The sequence below is a fragment of the Pelodiscus sinensis genome, chromosome 4, assembly GCF_049634645.1.
Source record: "Pelodiscus sinensis isolate JC-2024 chromosome 4, ASM4963464v1, whole genome shotgun sequence".
In the NCBI taxonomy this organism is placed as follows: Eukaryota; Metazoa; Chordata; order Testudines; family Trionychidae; genus Pelodiscus; species Pelodiscus sinensis.
Genome location: NC_134714.1, coordinates 26347055 through 26368571, shown reverse-complemented (window position 1 = coordinate 26368571; position 21517 = coordinate 26347055). Strand labels below are relative to the sequence as shown.

General features: G+C 42.5%; 1 long non-coding RNA gene across 1 annotated transcript; it reads right to left on the bottom strand.

Moving 5' to 3' along the window:
- Window positions 1–14134: 14134 nt before the first annotated feature.
- On the bottom strand, window positions 14135–20499 carry LOC102446519 (uncharacterized). The gene is made up of 3 exons (XR_332124.4): window positions 20363–20499; window positions 18977–19092; window positions 14135–14624 (listed from the first exon to the last, which is right to left on the bottom strand). It is a non-coding gene; the product is annotated as an uncharacterized LOC102446519 (long non-coding RNA).
- Between the last annotated feature and the right edge of the window lie 1018 nt (window positions 20500–21517).

Sequence of the window (21517 nt, the reverse complement as noted above, 5' to 3'; positions counted from 1 at the left end):
CAATAGTGGGAAACCTTGTTCAAACCAGTGACTCTCTATGTGAAAAGCTTTTACTTGTTCCTGAAGCTGAGTGATTACAATATTTTGTCAGTAACCTTTGACCATGCCCTGGAAGTATAATCCTTGGGTTTTTGTTGTTTTGTTGTTGTTGTTTTGCAATGAATAGGATTTTTTTATGCTTCAGTGCATGAAATAAATAGAATAAGTAAAATGGTAATTCTCTCTCTTCTGCGCCAAGTGATCAATGTCCTTCCTCCTACCTCTGATAAGTCCTGCTCAAGGAGTCTTGACTTTCTTTGACCAGGATGATAGCTCATCACATTACAAATATACTTCTTGTGAACCCACTTGTTCTTGAACTGAACCAGCAGTTTTTTCATGAAGTCAGATTGTTCCCTATAGCTCTATCAGCTGTTGCACTCAGTATGTTGCATGGGGTCCTAGTCTTCATAACATCCTCTGGCGAGGAGGATGTTCACTATGTTGTAATAGGTTCACTAAAGGTTGTTCTTTGTAATTTGGGATGACAATTACTTTAAGTGGCTAAATTCTGCTCACCTTGCTCCTCAAAACAGGGTCACCACCAAATTTGTGGCCTATATTTTCAAAGGTGATGAGCAATTTTAAATGCTTAAGTTTTTGGGTGCCTAACTGAAGACTCTGGAAAGGGGCTTGGCTTTAACAAAGTCTGGAGCACCTGCCCTCTGAAACTCAGGCTCCTTTAAGGTATTTCAAGTTGGGAACTGGAAAACTGAGACATTGAAAATCTCTGCACATGTCTGAAAATCTTTCCCCAGGAGGTTGATTATGAGAATAAAGGATCTGCCCAAAGCTGGTTGCTGAAACAGGTGGTTTCAGAAGACCTTGAGCCAGGCCCCAGGCCAAAGATCTGCAGTAAGATCCACTTGTTTTTCCTGGAGCTGCTTCTTGAGGGTATCTAAGGGTATCTGAGGTTCATGCTTACTTCCTTGAGGGATAGGAAACCCATTCCATTGCCTTCTCTGGTTGCCCTTGTGGACACCACAGCACTTCAGCCATGGGGGCCAGACCTGCTGCTGCCTCCCTCTGAGTATGTCTGGGGACAGTCATGGAGCTCACCTTGATAGGCCTTCCCCAACTTTTTCTGATCCCTGGGAGATATCCTGGGAGGGAGGTACTGGTACTGGCTTCAAGGACAGGGTGAGATCTGGCTGGCAGGCACTGTGGAATCCAGGTCCTAGTTCTGCTCATGCTATTGCTTCTCGTTGACTACAGGCCTGCCCTCTGGAAGGGTGATAATGGACATCTCCTGCCCAGAGTCCACAACTAGCGGAGGGGAAGGGACTGACCTCCCTCCCAAGATGTGGTGGAGCTGGTCATAATATTGGCTGGTCTTCAGTGCTGTCCCTGAGTGGGATCTGCACTCTCTGGCCCTAGTATAGGCCTGCCTGAACTCCTTCACCTTCCCTCACACCTGCTCCTGGGTGCGGCTATGTCCCCGTGGCCCAGGCTGTAAACATTGGCATTCCTGTGCCTGATGCAGAGATCCTGGAGGTTTGCCTTGTCTCCCCAGATCTTTATGAGACCCAGAATCTGCACACCAGTCCAGGATGGAGCTCACTTTCTCCGCCTCTGGGCAGGGGCTTGGGAGCTGGCTGGAGCTATGCTGGCATCTGTGGGAAGCTCAGATTGAGCACTGTGGTCTGCCATGGCAGCAGCATAGGCAGAACTGGGTGCTGCTGTGTGGCATGGTCTGAGCTGGGCCTTCCATGTACCACACATTGTTTTCTCTGTGGCTGCAGCTTTAAGGGCTACAGGGGAAGAGGAACTATAGAGTCCTGATGAGCTCTGGAGGCCACTTATTTTGAAATAACCACAATTGCCTCATCTACACACACCCTATTTTGAAATAAATATTTCGAAATAAGCGTTATTGCTCATGAAATGAGAGTTGCAGATTTTAGAATAAGATTCATGTTCTTTTGAAATTCTTTCGAAATAATGTGAGTTATTTTGAAATAATGCTGCTGTGTAGACATGCCCCAAGAAAATTAACTCATGAGTTTAAAATTAACTACTAAGATTAAGACTTACACTTTAGGCTGTGAGTTGAAAACGTGGCATATCTTTTGATATTTATCACCTTTTAATTGTGTATTTGTAGCTGAAGCAATTTGCAAATCATTGTTATCCCTATCACTACAAGACAAAGATAAATTGCATTATATACCCTACTTCTTGGACTCCATGATGTTCTTTTCTGATTAAACTGAACTGTGCCAGCCATATCATAATTAATAATCTATGCTGATCAGCTTAGCAGCTGTAAAGCCCTTTGTTATCTGATAGTGATGAAAATTATTGTTTTAAGGTGTGTGTCTATTTTCACTAATGTGAAAAATGCACAATTAATAAAAGTGAATCATTGATTCTGTCAGATCTATCATGGCTGCAGTTTAGGTTTTGGTAAAGGGAAAAATGTGGTTTAATGAAACCTACCACCCAAATCATGAACTAAGTGGAGCTAAGTCTATATAGGAGGGATTTTGCCCCTTATGAATATATTACAGGCTTAAAGATAGAATTCTCAGCCTAAATGACCTAGGTATCTGTTCAATTGGGCTTTTGAGCCTACCTCGTGATGTGGGGAAAAGTATGTTCGCATCCTACTGTTCTTGTCCATTTATAGGGTTTTAGTAATCCATGTTGTACTCCCGGGGAAATTCTGTGTCATGACATGTGCACAGAATTCATGTTCCCCGCAGATTTCTGTGCATTCCCACAAAGCAATGACTTCTGATAGGGAAGCCACCAGAGTGGTCACGAATCTTCCTTACTGGTAGCGTATGCAGGTTAGTTTGGGCATCCTGAGCAGCTGGTAGCGATATAAATCATGGGGGGAGAGGGGCAGGTGGGCAGTTAGATGTCTGTGAGAGAGACACTCTCCCTCTTGCTCATGCTTTGTGTGGAGGAACAGGACTTTGGAATATTTCTGAAGAGGCAGGCATGGGGCAGATTCTGTTTCCTCAGGCAGAACAGAATGTAGCAGCCTGCCTGTTTAGTAAATTGTTTCCATTGTTCTTAGTGAATAACCCTAGGGCTACGTCTACACTGGCCCCTTTTCTGAAAGGGGCATGATAATTTCACAGGTCGTAATAGGGAAATCCGCATGGGATTTAAATATCCCCCGCGGCATTTAAATAAAAATGTCCGCCGCTTTTTTCCGGCTTTTAGAAAAGCCGGAAAAGAGCGTCTACACTGGCCCCGATCCTCCGGAAAAAAAGCCCTTTTCCAGAGGATCTTATTCCTACTTCAAAAGAATAAGATCCTCTGGAAAAGGGCTTTTTTTCCGGAGGATCGGGGCCAGTGTAGACGCTCTTTTCTGGCTTTTCTAAAAGCCGGAAAAAAGCGGCGGACATTTTTATTTAAATGCCGCGGGGGATATTTAAATCTCCCGCGGATTTCCCTATTACGACCTGTGAAATTAACATGCCCCTTTCGGAAAAGGGGCCAGTGTAGACGAGCCCTAGGAGTATAAAACAATTTTTAAGGCTCCTTTACACTAACAAAGTGGTATAAAGGAGCTTTATTGTAAAGGACAGTGTGGGTGATTCTACACTGCACCCACAGCTCAAAATAAGCTACGCAATTTATTAGACTTAGTGTAGGTTATTTCCTCCAATGCTCTTCACTTCCATACACTATCCATTGTATTGAAGTTTAAATTAATTACCAAAATAATTAAACCAATGTGATTACACTATTATTTGACAAAAATATGCAGAATTTTAAAATATTGTGCTTACAATTTTTAATTTTTTGGCACAGAGTTCCCTCAGGAATAATGCTGGTTGTGGAGTCATGGAGTTTTTTCCTTCCACACAGTATTTATAGTCTCCCTCAGCACTTGCAGAACGAGATCCATTCAGACACCTCTTCTCCACGTCTCAGATGCAAATGCTTCGCTTAGGATAGAAATACAAGTCTCTTCATTGGGAAGACAAAAAAAGGGCTTGGGTACATAAAAAGTATTCACTCCTTTTTTTAAAATGTCATGTTTTCATTAAAACATATCAACATTGTGCTTGAGAAAGGGACCTCGGAAGTGTGACTAACAAAGATTCAGGATAGTCTAGTTTCAGTATCAAAGCTGAGTGAACTGCGAAAAATAAACAGAATAAAATAAATGGGCAAATTAAATTAAATTTTAAAACAGTGTTTCAATTTAATTATGTAAGTTGCTTTTAGTATCATAGGTAGGGAACTTTCTAATACCTGAGCACAGTGAACCTGATTTGTAAGCTAGCAGTTGCTTTTCAAAACAATCACAAATTAGAAAAAGTTTATTATTTGCTTGTTTTACGGACAAAAGGGCAACTGAGGGGATGCCCTTATAACAAACATGAGTCCAGTGTGCATCTAATCAAGAGCATTTTTATGATTCCCTTTTATTTTGGACACTCACCTACATGTAATAAGATCATCTCTCAAATTCAAGTTTCAGAAATTGTTTTCTGTCCCTCTCCCACTCTGTCACCCACACAGCCTGGGACCCTTTGGGCATGTCTAAACAGCAGTGTTATTTCAAAATAATAAAGTGAGCATCTATATAGCAAGCTCATTATTTCAAAATAATTTTGAAATAACGGGCTTCTTATTCTGAATTCTGTAACCCTCATTTCACGAGAAATAATGCCTCTTTCGAAATAGTGTGTGTGTATAGGGCTCTGCTGTGGTTATTTTGAAATAACTGGCCTCCAGAGATTCTCTCAGATGCCCACTCTCATCAGAACTCTTATTGTAAACACAATATAGTTCTCTGAGTCCTCCATGGCTGCAAGGGAGATGGCAGCCAGCGCTGAAGCCTCTGCCCAGGGACGAAACAGGAAGGCACCATCCCCGTCTGGTGCGGAGATCCTGGATCTCATTGAGATCTGGGCAGAGGAGGCAAACCTCCAGGATCTCTGCACCAGGTGTAGGAATGCTGACATCTATGGCTGGATGGCTGACAGCCTGGGCCAGAGGGGCCACAGCTGCAACCAGGAGCAGGTCAGGATGAAGGCGAAGGAGCTGAAGCAGGCCTATATCAAGGCCAGGGAGCGCAGCTCCTGCTCTGAGGTGGCACCCCACTCCTGCCAGTACTTCAACCAGCTTCACCACATCCTGGGGGGGGGGGGGTCAGTCCCTTCTCTCCACCCTTGGGATATGTCTATACTACAGCGTTATTTTGAAATATCTTAATTTGAAATAGTTAAGTTGAAATAAGATATTTCAAAATAATGGGTCTACACACAAAATGCTGTGTCCACGTTGAGTGGACACTGATTCGCATTTAAGGCCATCTGGAACCAGGTCAGGCAGGGCATGAGGTCAGGACTTACTGTGTGGGGCTGCTGCCTGAGGCTATCTGAGGCATGTGCTTAAAGGGACCCCCTTCCCCCAGGCAGCTGGTTCTCAGGTGGGAGGAGGAGAAGGAGTGGGAGGAAGAGCGGTAGCTGGGGAGGCAGCAGGTGCTGGAGCGGCAGTAGGTGGCATGCTCTGCACCAGGATCTGCAGGTGTTGGCAGATGGCACAACCCTGGGCAAGCAGCTCCCGCTGGAACTCCCAATCTTCTTGCACCCAGTGCTCCACCGTGCGGTGCAGGGCTCGCAGGGCCCCCAGGTGCTGCTGTCGGTACCCCTGCAGTGTTCGGGTAGTCTTGAGAAGCCCTCTGGTGTGGGAGCATTTCCCGGGTGGGGTGGTACACTCTGCACTCACAGCTGGTGCAGCTGTGGAGAAAGAAGAGAAGTGGTCAGTTCTCCCTGGGGACACAGTAGGTGAAGCCCAGCCCCCCTCTGTGAGGTGAGGATGACTGTGTCCTGCGCTGTCAGAGCCGATGTGCTTGCACAGAGGCCATGTTTGGAATGTCCAGCTATCCCTGGGAGTGGGAGCTGCCCCAAGACTGCACCCATGCCCCTGTGCTGTGCATAGTGCGGCTGAGGTGGGGGGAGAGATGTCCCCTGCCTCTGTGTAGAGGGGGCTTATGAAGGGAGGGCGTCTTGCTGTATCCCGCTGCAGTGTCAGGAGCATGTCATGTCTCTTCACACATTCGTGTGGCTATAAGGCCAAGGCCCTAGTGTGTCAGCCAGCTGGAGCCACCTGCCCAGGGGTGGCACGGCATGTGCTTGCACATGCACAGGTTGCTGCGTGATCTGTGGTAAGCAAGGCCCACGCGCGTGGTCCCTGGTCTCCCTCCCCACCCCTACTCCCTCAGTAAGGGGACAGTGATGGCACTCACATGTTGTAGCCTCCCCGGATGACCCTGGTGACTCTTCTGCTGAGACAGCTCGGGGGTCCTGGCGGCAAGGCATCCTCTGTCTCGGCTCCTGTGCCGCCTCCTCCACGCCCTGGTGAGGGCCCTCTGGTCCCAAATCAGTGCTACCCAGGGTGGCATGGACCGTTCCATCCCCCAGGATGTGGTCCAACTCACCAAAATAGGGACAGGTATCTGCCCCTGTTGGGGAGCTGCCCTGTGTGGCTCTGGCATACGCCTGCTGTAAATCTTTTATTTTCATGTGCACCTGCTCCTGGGTGTGCATGTGCCCTTTCGTGGCCATGGTGGCAGCTATTTGGCTGTAGACAGCTGCGTTCCTCCGTCTAGTGTGGAGATCATGGACGTTGGAGGCCTCCCCCCAAATCTCAATGAGGTCCATGATCTCTGCACGAGTCCAGGAAGGCACCCGCCATCTCCGGCCCCTGGCTGTCCCCTGGGAGCTGTGGGACTGGGCGGGGGACATGTCACTGGCACTGGCTGCCCGGCTCATTGTGGGGCCACTGGATCAGGGGCAGCGACTGCTGGCAGGCCTGGATCTGGCACATACAGTGTGGCCAGAGTCTACCCCTTTAAGGGCTCCAGGGCTGGGGGAGAGGAGAGGATTTTTCCTGGTTTGGCCCAGAGTGGCCACCAGGGGAAGCCGGGAAGGGCTAGAGGCCCCCTATTTCGTAATAAGTGTCTACACAGCGCTTATTTCAAATTAGGCGTTATTCCTTGTGGAATGAGGTTTACCAAATTCAAAATAAGTGTTCTGCTATTTTGAATTAATTTTGAAATAGTGGTTTGGCTGTGTAGATGCTAGGAAAGTTAATTCGAAATAACAGCTGTTATTTCAAATTAACTTTGCTGTGTAGACATAGCCTTGTTGTGGACTCTGGGTGGGAGACACTTGTCATCGGCCTCCCGGAGGGCATGGCTGTGGAGGCAGAGGAGGAGGAGGAGGAAGATGAAGAGGCCAGAACCGACACTGTGTTCACCAGCCAAGAGTTCAGCCTGTTCCTGGAGCTGTTCTCCCACTCCCAGGATGTGTCCCAGGGGTCAGATGAAGATGGGGAAGGCCCATCAGGTGAGTTCCATTACTTTCTCTAGACATACACAGGAGGAGACGGCGGGCAGCTAGGGGTGTCACACTCCTTCTTGGCCTGGCAATTGCACAGCAGCCTGTGCACATGGGTGTGCATGATGTGCCAGACTGGAGCACACAGCTGCAAAGAGACTGTCACAAAGAAACCTTGTGCTCCTGCTCACAGGGTTCCTGCACAGGCCTGCCTTACTCTTGACCCCATGGTGGGACACCTTCCCACCACAAGCCACCATTAAGGAGGCTGGGATCAGGGACACACAAAGAGCAGTGCCACATATGGCATATGGGCATGCCTGCTCTCTTGGGGTAGCATTTGCTCCCAGGCCAGCATGGTGAGGCAGAGGACACCATTCCCTGACCAGAGGAACTTGTCGAGTGGGAGAGGAAGTGGAGGGGACACCAGTAGCACCTTCCCCAGAAGCGGAGATGGCTGAAGGTGTCTTCCACAACAACGCAGGCCCTGATCAGCTTGGCATTAAAACATTCCTTGGTGGGGGTCCAGGTGTCCCGTTTAAGGCTTCATTAGCCAGGGGAGTAAGGGGTAAGCTACGTCCCCCACGATGCATATCAGCATGACCTCGTCCCCGACCCAGTTGGTGTGGTCAGGGAAAAAAGTGCTGGTGGGCATCTTCTGGAACAGGCTGGAGTTCCTAAAGATGTGGGCATTGTGCACCTTCCCCAACCATCCAAAGTTGATCTTGGTGAACTGCCTTGGTGGTCCACAAGGACCTGCAAGACTATGGAAAAGTACCCCTTTTGATATAATTGGAGGCCACAAGGTGTGGTGGGTCCTGTTCCTCCAGAGCCACATGGGCAAACTGTAGTAACTGCACCAAGATGTGCAGCACATGGTCTAAGAGCTGGAGACTGCTTTCCAGCAGGTCCAGCTCCATGGCAGAAGTGCTCTGGTGTACACAAGGGCAACCAGAGCAGGCAGTGAGAAGGGTTTGCTGTCCCTCAAGGAGGTAGGTAAAGGAGAAGGGTCTGAGACAGGACTGGACGGGGTAGGGGGCCCTTTAAGCATGAGCCTCATGAGTCAGCTCCAGGAAGTGACTGCTGTCCTGATGCCGTGCCCCAAGTGCTTCTGGGGGGCTTTAAATATGATTCAGGTCCCAATCAATGAGGACACTCTATTTCAAAATATCCCAGTGCTATTTTGATGGACATTATTATGTTTGTCTGGAAATGGATGACCGGAGAGGGGTCACGTGAGGATTACCTGTTGTGATCCCTAGATGGACCATTGGTCTGACCCAGAATAGTTGTTCTTATGTTCTTATTTGTAATGTGGATGTGCTATTTCGAAATAAGCCATTTCTGATTTTTTTTTTCCAAATGCTTATTTTGAAATAAGCATGCAATGCAGACGTAGCCTTTGAGGCTAGGGATTTTGGATAGGGTCATGAAATCTTAGGCCTTGGAAGTGGCAGTCTGATTTGAGCCAGCCATATCATAAGAGCACTTGCCTATCTTTTCAGCAGTAACCAGTAAATCTGAGGTACTTCTCATTTTGTGCACTCAACTTGAGGTACCTTAAACCTTCCTGATTTTTCTGAAGTGCTGAGCACCTGCCCTCTGAAAATCAGAAAAGGAGGCACTCAGAAAAACTAGTCACTTTTGAAAATGTGAGTCTTCTTTTCCCCCCTTATAGAACCTACTGGTAGCATAATCATTTCCCAGCATTCTGTTATGCTTGGTGATTAGATGACAAAAAATTTAGAAGTTGCTGAAGATGAGATTGTTTTGAGTAATATCTGGAGTAACAGTTGAATAATGAGGACTGTGAAAATGTTGAGAAATAAGAACATCTCTGATGGAGTATTTACAGAGGGAGAAAATAATAATTCTGAAGTATCAAAATGAGGGCTTGATGCAACAATAAAAAAACCCATAAAACTACACCTAATGCAATCCAGGTGTATTAATCATTATGGAGAAGAGTTCAAGATGTATGATAGCTATAGCGGTGACTGCACTTGTATATTCTGTTAAGATACAGGCTCAGAAAGAAGATTGCTATTAAATCTTCAAGTTAGAAGGCACATGTTTTAGTATAGCACTTCTTGTGTCCTTCCCCTTTCGATGAGTATGAAATGTGGTTTAAAAAGTACCAGTAGATCTCAGAAAAACTGTTTCATACCAAAGATTCTCTCAACCAGGCTATGAAGTAAGGGACACAAAAAAGATAAAAAAAATCTGCTTCTGTTTATGGGGAGAAATATTTCCCCATAATTATGACCATTAATTTTCCCTACTACTAATCTGGGTCAGATGATGTTGTTTAGCCACTAGTCCATGATAAAGCCTATGCAGAGGCACATTGCCCAGAAATGAGATACTGAGGTTTGTCATAGAAACAGATTGATGAAACACTGATATTTTTATAGGAATTAAAAATATATATAAACAATTGATTGAAACACTCTAAAATATTTTTAAAGAGCATTGAAAATTCAAACCTAACATTTTTATGTTCAAAATCCCCCCCTCCCCAAACTGATTTTTTGGGGAGGAGGGTTGTGTCCTTTCCTTTCCTTTTTTTTATATGATCAGTGGGAATGGACAAAGGAGGTGTAACCTACTGGCATCTGTTAAAAAATAGTTTGACTCTTTTTAGCATGCTCTCTTATAACCATGTTCCTTGATGTTTCTTAATTGGAGCCTAAAGTAAGAGAGAAACTTTTCAGCCATGTTGTATTTATTTACTATTAAGGACAGACTTAAAAGTCTGACCTCTAATGGCTGTAATGTGTAAATAATGGCTTCAGTACCTGCTGTTGTTCTGCAGTGGGAGTCAGGGATGAGAGAGGTGACTACTGTGCTAACCATGTCCAGAAGCAGTGCATGGAAGAGGTTGCATAGTGGGGTGTAGAATAAGCTCTTCCCCACTCAGTTGGTCAACATCTCAACAGGCTACCTACCAAGAGCAGTATCTTCTTCTCTTTATTTGATGGTCAGGAGAAATAAATAACTAGTTAAAGTGTGCCCTGTCCTGTAACACCTGGGACTCTGCTTCCAAGTGCATCGGTTACAGTATTTCTAGCTCTTACCAGTCTCTACTTTGAAGAGCAGATTGAATGTGTAGTGAAGGGAGAGAGCCACAAATGCAGTTTTGACTCCTAAAACCTGGAGTTTTTATTCCTGGAAGCTTCTGTAATTCTTCCTTTGGAAAATAGCACCAGCTTCTGAAAATATCAAGGGCTTAGAGTCAAAATAGCAGCCTCAAACAAGTGCCCATCAAAGACCTGCAGCACTGAAGTCAGTTGGAGCTTTGCCATTGTTTTCAATGGGTGCAACGAAGACCTGAGAAAAGGCCCCTTCCTGTAACAGACTAGAAAAGTATTAGGGAAAACAACAAACCCAACTGATTTTCCAGAGCAGAAGCTACTTCCTTTTTACCAGGCAGTTTGTATTTTGAATCTAACACATCCCATATATAGATGACAGCAAGTATTATTTTAGAATACACTATGCAAGCATCCATGAAAGCACCAAGAAAAGAGTTTACACAAACTTCTCAGTTTGCCTGAGCCATGCAGTCCTTTATTAATGACACTGTCAAACTTTGTATTGTGCTAAGATTGGAGAGGGGAAGCTTCATCCTCACTGAACCAATAAAAGTTTATTACATACATATGAATTCTCTGAGTTAGAAGCAGGATTCTTGGATCTCTTACAAAGAACGTGTCATGTTTCATCTTTGGTGGGGGGGGAGGGGGTTATGGGATGCCTGCATGAAGCCACAAAACTCCACAAAGTCCTTTTCACTAAACATCATGCAAACAGAATCCTGGTCTCTTTCAGAAACACAATTGCAAGATCTTAGTTCAGAATAAGGAGTTCTTTAGTGGAAACTACAGTAGATATTCCAAACCAGCAATAACAACTAATTTTAATATCCCATAAGTTTAAGGGCAGGTTATTGGCAGCTTGGGTGAAGGGCATGATGGGGTTGGCCATATTCATAATGGGCAAGATTTAAAATCTAATTTCCATTTAGGCATCAAAACAAGTGTGCACATTTTGAAAAGACTTGGTGCTAAACTCATTTGAAAATTAGGCCATAAATGTCACAGTGAGAGCTTCTGGATACAGCTTAGAATCCTGTTCAAATCAAAATACTTCGCAGTCAGACTGATTTCACTGGAATTAAATTTTATAGGAAAACTATGGGAGGGAAGTTTTTTTCGGTATTCTCCTTTGTGGGGAATTGGTATATCAAGCATCTCATATACCACTGCTGATTTTATTGGGCTTTTATGTTAATATGGAGAGTTTTATCTGTGAACAATGTCACTTTCTTCCGAAAGCTTGTTACAAATGCTATGCTTTTATTTACATAGGGATGCAGCCACCTCTGCAGCAAACTGACACACCTGCATAAGAACACACAGCAGCTTTAGGGAAGAAAGTCAGAATGAAGAGGGCTTTTTGGGTATGCAGACTGAAATCTCGAAAACCACATTATGATTCAAATCATGGGAAACATTGCAATCCCATGTCAAATGTACCATGAGATCTTTTCCTCTAGCAAGCTGTTTTGGAAAGATGGTCAACGTTGGGGAATGTTGTGATATAATATAACACAATCTAATTAATTAACACATTTAGTTTTTTTTATAAACTAGTTTAGGGACAAATTACCCTTACTCATGTAAGTGGCATCCTTCTGTGCTCCTGGGCTCATTGACTGCAATGAGATCACTCTTAAGCGTCAATTTTCATGAAACAAGTGTATCAGAGTCTGGTCTTCGATCAGTTTGGGTATGTCTACACTAGCTCATTAATTTGAGCTAGGTAGGCAAATCAGGCAACCGGAGTTGCAAATGAAGCCCGGGACTTAGTTTGGATTAACTTTAAACTGCTGCATATAGCCACGGGCAGTTTATTCGAACTAAGAGGGATTTAAAAATGGCGGCCGGACGGGAACATGCAAATAAAGCCCGGGATATTTAAATCCCGGGCTTCATTTGCAACTCCGGTTGCCTGATTTGCCTGCCTAGCTCGAATTAAAGAGCCAGTGTAGACATACCCTTAGAGCTTTGAATACCCCACTAAATACCCCACTAAGAAGAGTGCCTGGGTTGTGAGTAACTATAAGGGGCTGCAGGGGAAGGAATCTTCTCTGATCTAGGTCAGATAAGTTGTGCCCCATGGAGGTTACTTCAGCTCCACAACTAATGCAGAGAGCCCTGGCCCGAACACTCGCCCCCGCACCTCCCACTGCTGAGACCTGGAAGACCAGAACAAATGCTCTAGTTCTGCCACTAGGCACAACCACCGTAACCCTGTCATCAGCCAGCCCCTGACTGATAATTCAAAGCTCCCAACTGAGTAGGCACACATGATTTTTATATCCTCTGAATAGCCACTTCCAAATAAAGTTCCCTTTTTGTGCAGGGACACCATACTAGTTCCAATGGCAGGAAGGTCCCATGACATCCAGAATTTACCCTGATTACAAATCAAATAATGTCAATAATCATGAGTAACTGTAATAGAAAGTATAGTTTTCTTGAAGTATTTGGAGGAAAAATGCATATAATGTGCTTATATGAGCCTATTCCTATCTCCTCCTATTTTCTCTGCCCCTATCTGTATGGGGCATGGCACATCTCTCAGACTGCACATTAACCAACTCTCAAGTCTCATAAAATCCACACACTGAACAAAATTATTTGTTTCACCCATGTGGCATAGTAGAGAATTGATGATCTTGTTATTAAAGCACTAGCAGAGGACTCTGGAGATCTGCGTTCAGTTCCTAGTTCTGCCATAGGCTTTCTGGATAACCTTGGGTGAATTATGCAATCTTTGTGTGCCTCTGATCTCCATCTCTGAAATAGAAATACTAATAATTTCTTTATCTGTCTTATCAGGATTTAGTTGGTGTTGGTTGTGCTTTGAGTAGGGGGCTGGAGTAGATGACATCCTGAGGTCCTTTCCAATCCTAATCTTCTATGATTCTGTCTCTTTAAACTACAAGCTGCTGGAGGCAGGGATGGTCTTTTACTGTGGGTACATACAGCAGTTAGCGCAAATGGCCTCCAATCCCAATTGGGGTTTCTAGTTGTGTGAGTGTCAGGAAGAGCAAATAATCTATAACTATGGTGAGGATGCCCATATCCCACAGTTTTATGCTCAACTGTGGCCAAGTACATGGCACTTGGCCATGCATGTCCTCATTTAAAGCACTTCGTTACTGATATGAAGGCTCGTTCTGCTGAGTTTCTGTTGCTGCCATTTAAGTAAATGGGAGTGAAAGATGTTTGGCATCTGACAGATTTGACTCAGAGACAGGAAATACTCAGAGACAAGAATTGTTCAGCCAGGTTTAAAAACCAGGTCCTGAATTATTTTCTCTTTCATGATTAGCAGGGCCAACAGTCACAGCAGCTCCCCCAGCAAGGCTCTGTGCTCCTAGAAGGGGCAGCCATCCCTCAGTGCCACCTGGAGTGTGGTACCTCCCCCCTCCACAGCCCTCAGAGCTGTGAAGAGTGCTCAGCACGGTGTTCTTATAGCAATTTAAAGGGCCCAGGACTCCAGCTGCTGCAGCAGCAGCTGGGACCCATTGACCCCTTTGTATGTCTGGGCCCTGGGGCAATTGCCCCCTTTGTTCGTCTCGTCTATGGCCCTGTCCATGATTTCTTTAAAATGTGACCAGAAGCAATACAACTCTTCTCTTATTTGATGAGAGACAATGCTTATATATATCTACCTTTATTATTTATATATATATACATATATCTACACACACACACACACACACTGGATTTAAAGGGTTTTTTCCCCTTAAAAAGGAGCATTTTGAATTTCCAACCATCAAAGTCAAGAGTACAAACATCACGACAAACTATGTTTGTAATAAAATATTCTGTAGACAGTAATAAAGGTACACATTGCATAACTCTTTAGCTTAGACATGACCCAGTTGAACAAATATCCAAGGTTAAATCCCTCTTCCCCCCAAAACCTGTACAATCAGTGTATTTAGGCCAAATATTTGAATGACACATGTTTAAATCAATCACACAATCAAACAATATGAATTTAACCACAGTCATTAATAACAATTCGAATCATTCTATGATAAAAGAACAATGCCATTCATAAATAACAATTCGGTGTACAATGGGATGTACCTTACTTGCAGTGAACTCAGTGGACACATTCTTTCTAATTTCCTTGGGATCTGGTTTTAACCTGGTTGCCAAAATAAGAACGATCAGTCTTCTCAAATGAAGAAACCTGTTAGGAAGTTAATGTGATCACTATCCTGTCCACATGAAATTCAACAAGCAATACAACACATGAGTGACTGCCTTTAACCAATCCTGCTTCTACTGAAACCCATGAATGTTGCGAAAGTCCAGTTCCTCCTTACAGTTAATGCATATTTTCATAAATTCCTCATGTTTCATACTGTAGGCCAGATCCTCGGCTGGTGTAAATCATCATAGCTCTACAGGCTTCAAGAGAGCTAAGCATATTTTCATCAGCTGAGCATATAGTCCTATGTCCCTTGACTTTAAATACATTTCTGGTTTAGGGTTTAGTAATCCCATTTACATCAAGTGGGTAGCTAGCATAGAATGGAAGAGAGTAGAATGATCCTAGGAGGGATAGGCTGGAGGGATGGGAAGAGGAAGAAAAAAATTCAAACATTAAGGGGGCACAAGGGAGCTATCATTTGAGAGGAGATTTTATTTTTATATATATATAAAAATAGATTGAAAGATGTTTGATTCAGTCAGAACTATCAAGCTGTACGTGATGGCCTCTGCTGTTCAGGAAAGCATACCTATTCATGACTACAGTTAAGCACATTCTTAAGTACTTTCTTGAATCAGAGCCATTGTCAGCCTATGTAACTGCATGATGTAGCTACTCTTACTCTTGTCTTATCTCTCCATTTCTCTCCCTACGAGTTTTTAAACTCATGTGTTTTACACCTTGTCTTTAATGGGATTGAGAGCATGGCTATTCTATTGCAGTTGGTCCCCAGACCTGATTTTTGGTGCTACAGAAGAACAATCAGAACAATAATAGTAATAAAAATATATAATAAATACATCTATCCCTTTCTGGAATCTTTGCAAAGTGGCATTAACCTACTCTTGCCATTTAATAGGCCACACCCCTGCACTCTTTACAATGAATGCAGCATATTTTTTATTTCTTCAACTTGCATTTGCAATCTGTCCTGACATAATTTACACATTTACACATTTTACAGAGCAAAGCACAGTCATGCAATTTAATTCCAAAAAACATAAGCATAGGAGACTCGGCACACTAGATTAGCAAAGCATATGATAGAGTTTTGCCAATATGATATCAAAGGCACACGTTTGATTTGAATTTGTGTCAAAATGTACCTGCTGCTCTTCATTTCAAAATAGAAATGTGCTGATGTGTTAGCCCATATTCACACACATGGGGATTCTAATAGCTGAATATTGCATATGTAGACCAATGTCCTTTATGGAGGCATTTTCTTTCCCCTTTTCTTCCCCTGTCCCAAAGCAGCTGGCATCCACATTATCGCCACAGAGAGGAAGCATGAGAGAAATATAGAGATCACTATTCAGGAAATGAAGTTCTGACCCATTTAGGGTCATCTGGGTTCTTCTACTGATCATTGCACTACAGTATTGAGCCATCATCCCAATTCTATTATTTCTTTTGAATAGGGATTTAATGCTCATAAATGGCGGAAGGTGAATGCTAGAGAATGAAAAGTGATCACTGCAGTAAAGGACAAATCAATAAAGGACCAAAGTGCTCTATTTATACAGAGGTCAAACTAAAGGGAGAGAAAATGTGTTCAAGACCTTCTCATGCAGTTTCACTAATAGAAATTATTATTAAATCCCCAAACTATTAAACTTGGATTTTCTTTGAAAAAAGAATGATTATGCAGATTTACTAAAGGAAGAATTGACAGTTACCTGTACCACGTACATTTAGTTCATTTTGGTTTAGAGTAATTTACAGAGAAAGCATTTGATTTAATTTTATGAGTTTTTAATTACGCCAAGATTGATAGCTGAAAATAGTCTTAGAAAACCAAAAACTGTCTTCTCGTATAAGTAAAAGGAAACTCAATCCCCAAAGAAGCAGTGAATTTAGCATTTTTCTTGGATTTTGGTTTTATTTATATATATAATTCACTAGGCATGAAACACCTTAATGTATCTGCTTTATTTCTTCTTTGATCTGATTTATATTGGAGGTTGTGTCATGAGTTAACATATTTGTAAGTCAACTGGCTAAATTCTGCTCTCCTTTATACTGGTAAAACAACATTGAATTCAATGGGGTTTCACTGGTAGAAAGGAGGGCAGAATTTAGCTCTTGGATGCAAGTCCAGGCCAAACTTCCCCAAAACTTGGCTGTTTCTGAGTCAGAAATTTTGGTTTAGGTTTAACTTTAGTACTAAGTCAATAAAAGAAAGATTCATTTCGTTTTAACCTACAGCAAATTTTGACTGGCTGGCCTTGAAAGAGACAGTTAACTTCACAAACTTACTAAATGTGACCATCTGGGAGAATGCAAATTTAGACAAATGTGAAATCTGTGGGTTGACACTTTTTGATAAGAACACTCCACACCATGAAAGCATTAAAAATACATTCAGATGACCTAGAGCATTTTAAGGCCTTTATTTTACAGCAAAATGCAGGGACCAAATTAATCACATACATTTTCCCCAAGTAGCCCAGTGAAAGATACTGGTGTATTACAGTACACAGTTTCATTCCTATTTAGTTTTCTGATTCTATCCCTCCTCATCTCAAGGCAGCTCATTCTGGGTTTTCTTTCACTGAAACTAAACCCGAGTGGAATCTGTGTCAAAACAACAACCTGCTGATCCCCAACTATGGAAACTCAACTGTGGAGTGTGTGGAAACTCATTTTTCCTCCTTCCTCTCTTTATGCCTTGCCCTTTCAAATCAAATAGTGGCTTGAAAAGAGTTTAAGTACTTTGCACGTGAACCTGTGAACCTTCATTGCAGTGAACAGCTTATATAAAGGCTCAATTGAATAGAGGCTGCGGGATCAGGTCCTCATAGTCAGTAACAGGAGTCACATGTGCATTTACAGGCACATGTTCAGGTGTTTTACTTTTTGAACTACTTGTGCTCATCTGAACTTTGAGTAAAAAGAAATCCAAGGCTACTAGTAAACTCGGTTCCACATAGCAAAACATGTAGTGCTGCTACCAACCCTGGGCTGGCTCAGAAGTATTATCTAGTGGTGTAGTGATATTTATCTGTCAGTGAAGAGTTATTTCTTTAGTTCATGCACAATGGCTGTGTCTAGACTGGCAAGTTTTTCCGCAAAATCAGATGATTTTGCGGAAAAACTTGCCAGCTGTCTACACTGGCCACTTGAATTTCCAGAAAAGCACTGACGATCTCATGTAAGATAGTCAGTGCTTTTCCAGAAATACTATGCTGCTCCCGTTTGGGCAAATGTCTTTTTCCAAAAGACTTTTGCGCAAAAGGGCCAGTGTAAACAGCACAGTAGTGTTTTCCGCAAAAAAGCCCCGATCTTGAAAATGGCGATCGGGGCTTTTTTGCGGAAAACCGCGTCTAGATCGGCCACGGACGCTTTTCCGCAAAAAGTGCTTTTGCGGAAAAGCATCCTGCCAATCTAGATGTGCTTTTCTGAAAATGCTTTACGGAAAACTTTTCCGTTAAAAGCATTTTCAGAAAATCATGCCAGTGTAGACGTAGCCAGTATGTTTTGGCATATCGTATTCAGTTCTTTCTAGATATGGGATTGTGACTTATACTATAAGCTCACACAGTGCCACAGAGAGGGATAAAAACCTCTGTTCATTACTTGTATGGGTTAACCACGCTTTTGGTCTAGGCCTGCAGGAAAAAATGGGTCCTATGAGGGTACTGTGCACCCTGCCTGCCCTGAGCTGTGGGCAGGGATTGGGTAAAGCACATGATGCATTATAATTTGCTGTTGGCATAAGCAAACAAAAAATACTTACCTCTAATTGGTGTAAGAGAGGAGACCTGAGGAAATTGTGCATCAAAGGACAATGCCTCCGGGAGCTACTGCTGTGATGGTGTAATATATTCAGTGCCCGTAGCTGAGGGCTGTGACTAAAAACAGAATATAGCCCTCACACAACACTATCTTTTACCAGGAGGAGTTATCTTAGCCAGAAGAGCTGTTTAAAAAACATCAGCTAGCCAAATTCTATTTTTCTTGAGATGTTACTGATTTTTTTTTTGGCAAAACACCTGATGGCTTTTATTTTCTATCTTGATACATGAATGCAGGAGCCTGCAACCCATAGTCATGTGAGTAATTCTCACTCACAATTAGTCTCAAGTATTAATTCTAAATACCTATATGAGTAGGAATTGCATGACTAAGTTCTTATTTTGTACAGTGGTTACTGTAATGTAAGATATATAAGCAAATAGAGCACTCCAGAGTATGCATCAAGATCATAGCAGAAAGCAAAGCAGTAGTTGTTTAAAGCAACTTATTTCTTTGGAAACAAAATATTGCATCTTTCCACTCCAGAGGCAAGATCCTCAGCTGGTGGGAATCATCACAGCACAACTCACTTTCTCTTGTAATAGCTCTAGTAGCTTCAAGGGAACCTAGGACTCTTTACACCTGCGAGGGTCTGCCTGTGGCTTTCCGGTTGTTGACCAAATCATGTTCAGAGATATTCAGTCCACTGAAGTAAGAAAATAAAAAGAGGAGACAATGTATTGAATGTAATACATTAATGGTCTGGAGGCTTACAGGAAACCAGGGGGTTAGCACAAAAGTAAAGGCATGCACGTGACTATCTCTGTTTTAAAAAGTGACACAATGAACAGAAACATGAAGGTTTCTGAAAAGGAGGGAAACCTCCAGAGTAGGGGGTTGTCACTTTGAAAGAGTATCAGTCCAAAGTCTGTTTTTTCATAAACTTCCTTATTATGTCATCTACTTGAGGTTAGAGAATCGTGCATTCAAAGACGCTGGTTTGTTCAGGTATCCTTTCCATGAAAACTAGTCTGTTAACAGCCCTATGCAGTGAAATGCACAATTCTAAACACTCCAGCTTCCTTCATCTGCACTTCATCAGATTAACATTAACATGAGATCAATAAATAGCATAATCAGTCTCAGCTTGTTTTAAGTGCCCAGAGAGATAATTGTCAGAACTCTTCTAGACTGACATTCTTTTACCCCAGCCATGCACAGCAAAAAGCACACCAAACATACTGTACTGACACTAAGTATAATGTTGCCCCTCATGAAGATGAGCACTTAGGACCAGATCCAAAACTCATTGAAACCAATGGGAATCTTTTCACTGATTTTAATGTGCTTTGGAACAGTTCCTTAAGGACTGTTGAATTTTTATTGATGTTAAGAAATAGAGAAACTATAATATACAGTTTAAATTGTCCCTTTCTTCTGGGGTTCCAAGTACACACTATCTTTTCTGCATCTCTTGGAATTTCCTAAGGTATTTAGAGCTGGGACTATATTGTCTTGTGCCTTATGCTGCTGTGACCACATCATTAGTAAAAAAAACAGATAGTAATAATATATATTTCCAAGTCTGTAAAGAAAAAAAACCCATTCCCTAGGTCCTAGATTTTTAAAAGTCAAAAATGCTCCCACATCTGAAAGCTGAAATGATCTAATTTCTGGCACAAACAAAAAGTAAACATGGCTGAAATCAACACACTGAAAACAATCTGAGTGCAAAACTGAAACAAAAAAAATATAGATATACAAGTCTGATCAAATCTCGCATTACTCAGCTTTACATTGAAAATAGTGCAGTCATACCAGTATCAAACTGAAGTGGTGAATCAGACCCTCTCTATGTCCCTTCCATAGCTATATCTAGCTACATTTGCTAGAGAAACCTGGGTTAGCTAGTTCTGAATAAACCGATTATTTTACCACGTACCAACATTGTGCTTTCTCCAATTAACAAAACTTACCAAAACAGTAACAGGAATGGTTTACTGAATAGAAGCAAAGCAGGTAAAACATTTCCTATATCCTTTCTTCCCCTCTTTTCATGTTTCCGCCAAACCTAGCATTTTGCAGTGTTTCAACAGACTAAAACAGAGTGGAGGGTTAGATTACAGAAGGAATGTGCTTTGCAACTGCCTTTTGAAAAGGAAAGAATAATTATATTCATATACCAGTTACAGCCAGTTTTTCAATGTTTTTTTTTCTTTTTTGATCTTTTAAATATTTTCAGTGGCACCACTTTCGCACAAATTGTAAGTTTTTCAAAGTCTTGTGCCACTCTGCCTAGAATGGTTTTAGTGAGCTCTTACTGCCCTGGGAGCTACCCCCCTCCCTCCCCAAAAAAGATTTCTTTTTCAGCCCCTTCATCTGTAACCTTTCTGCAAGTAAATGCTAATTGAAAAAGAAAGAACACCACTAATCTTGGAATTTAAATGCATTTAACAAAACCAATCTCAATCTAAATTGTTGTTTCACCATTCCCTTTTCCCCAACAGATGTCGAGAAACTGCAATTCCTATTAAGAACACTTGACTGTTTACTCAGCAAGAGAACTCCAGGCTCAAGCTGCATCAATCTAACTGCGTTTCAAGACGTCAGCCTCCTGAAAAGCGTAGACCGTTGGTTATTTTTAAATGTAATCTTCACATAAAAGAGTTGCTGCATTTTCCTTTTCACTTTGTCATCCCTTCTTTTTTTTTCTTTTTTTAATGATGGCATTAAACATAGATGTCCTGAATTTTTATGTTCCATTCCATTTAGGTTTCTTTCAAAGCGGTTTTATTTTATTTCATTTTTCCCCTTTCTGCATTCAGTGAGTGGAAATATTAGTGAAGATTTGTGAACATTATTGAGAGAGGAAAAACGAATGCCAGCAAATGTTATGTAGTAAAAATGTTAGGCATGAAAAGGACAAATGTGTTTTCTTACTGATCTTTACAGTAAGGTCCCTGTGGGCTTTGACCACAGAGCTGTGTAAAGTTATCTAAGCAGATAAAGGCGACTTTGTGTGGTTTTTCTGTTTTGTACCAGGGCGTCGCTAGTTAAACCGTGATCAGGAAAGCAATACATTTTTTTTGCCTTTATCGCTTCACACAATCCTGCAATTTGTAAGTATAAGC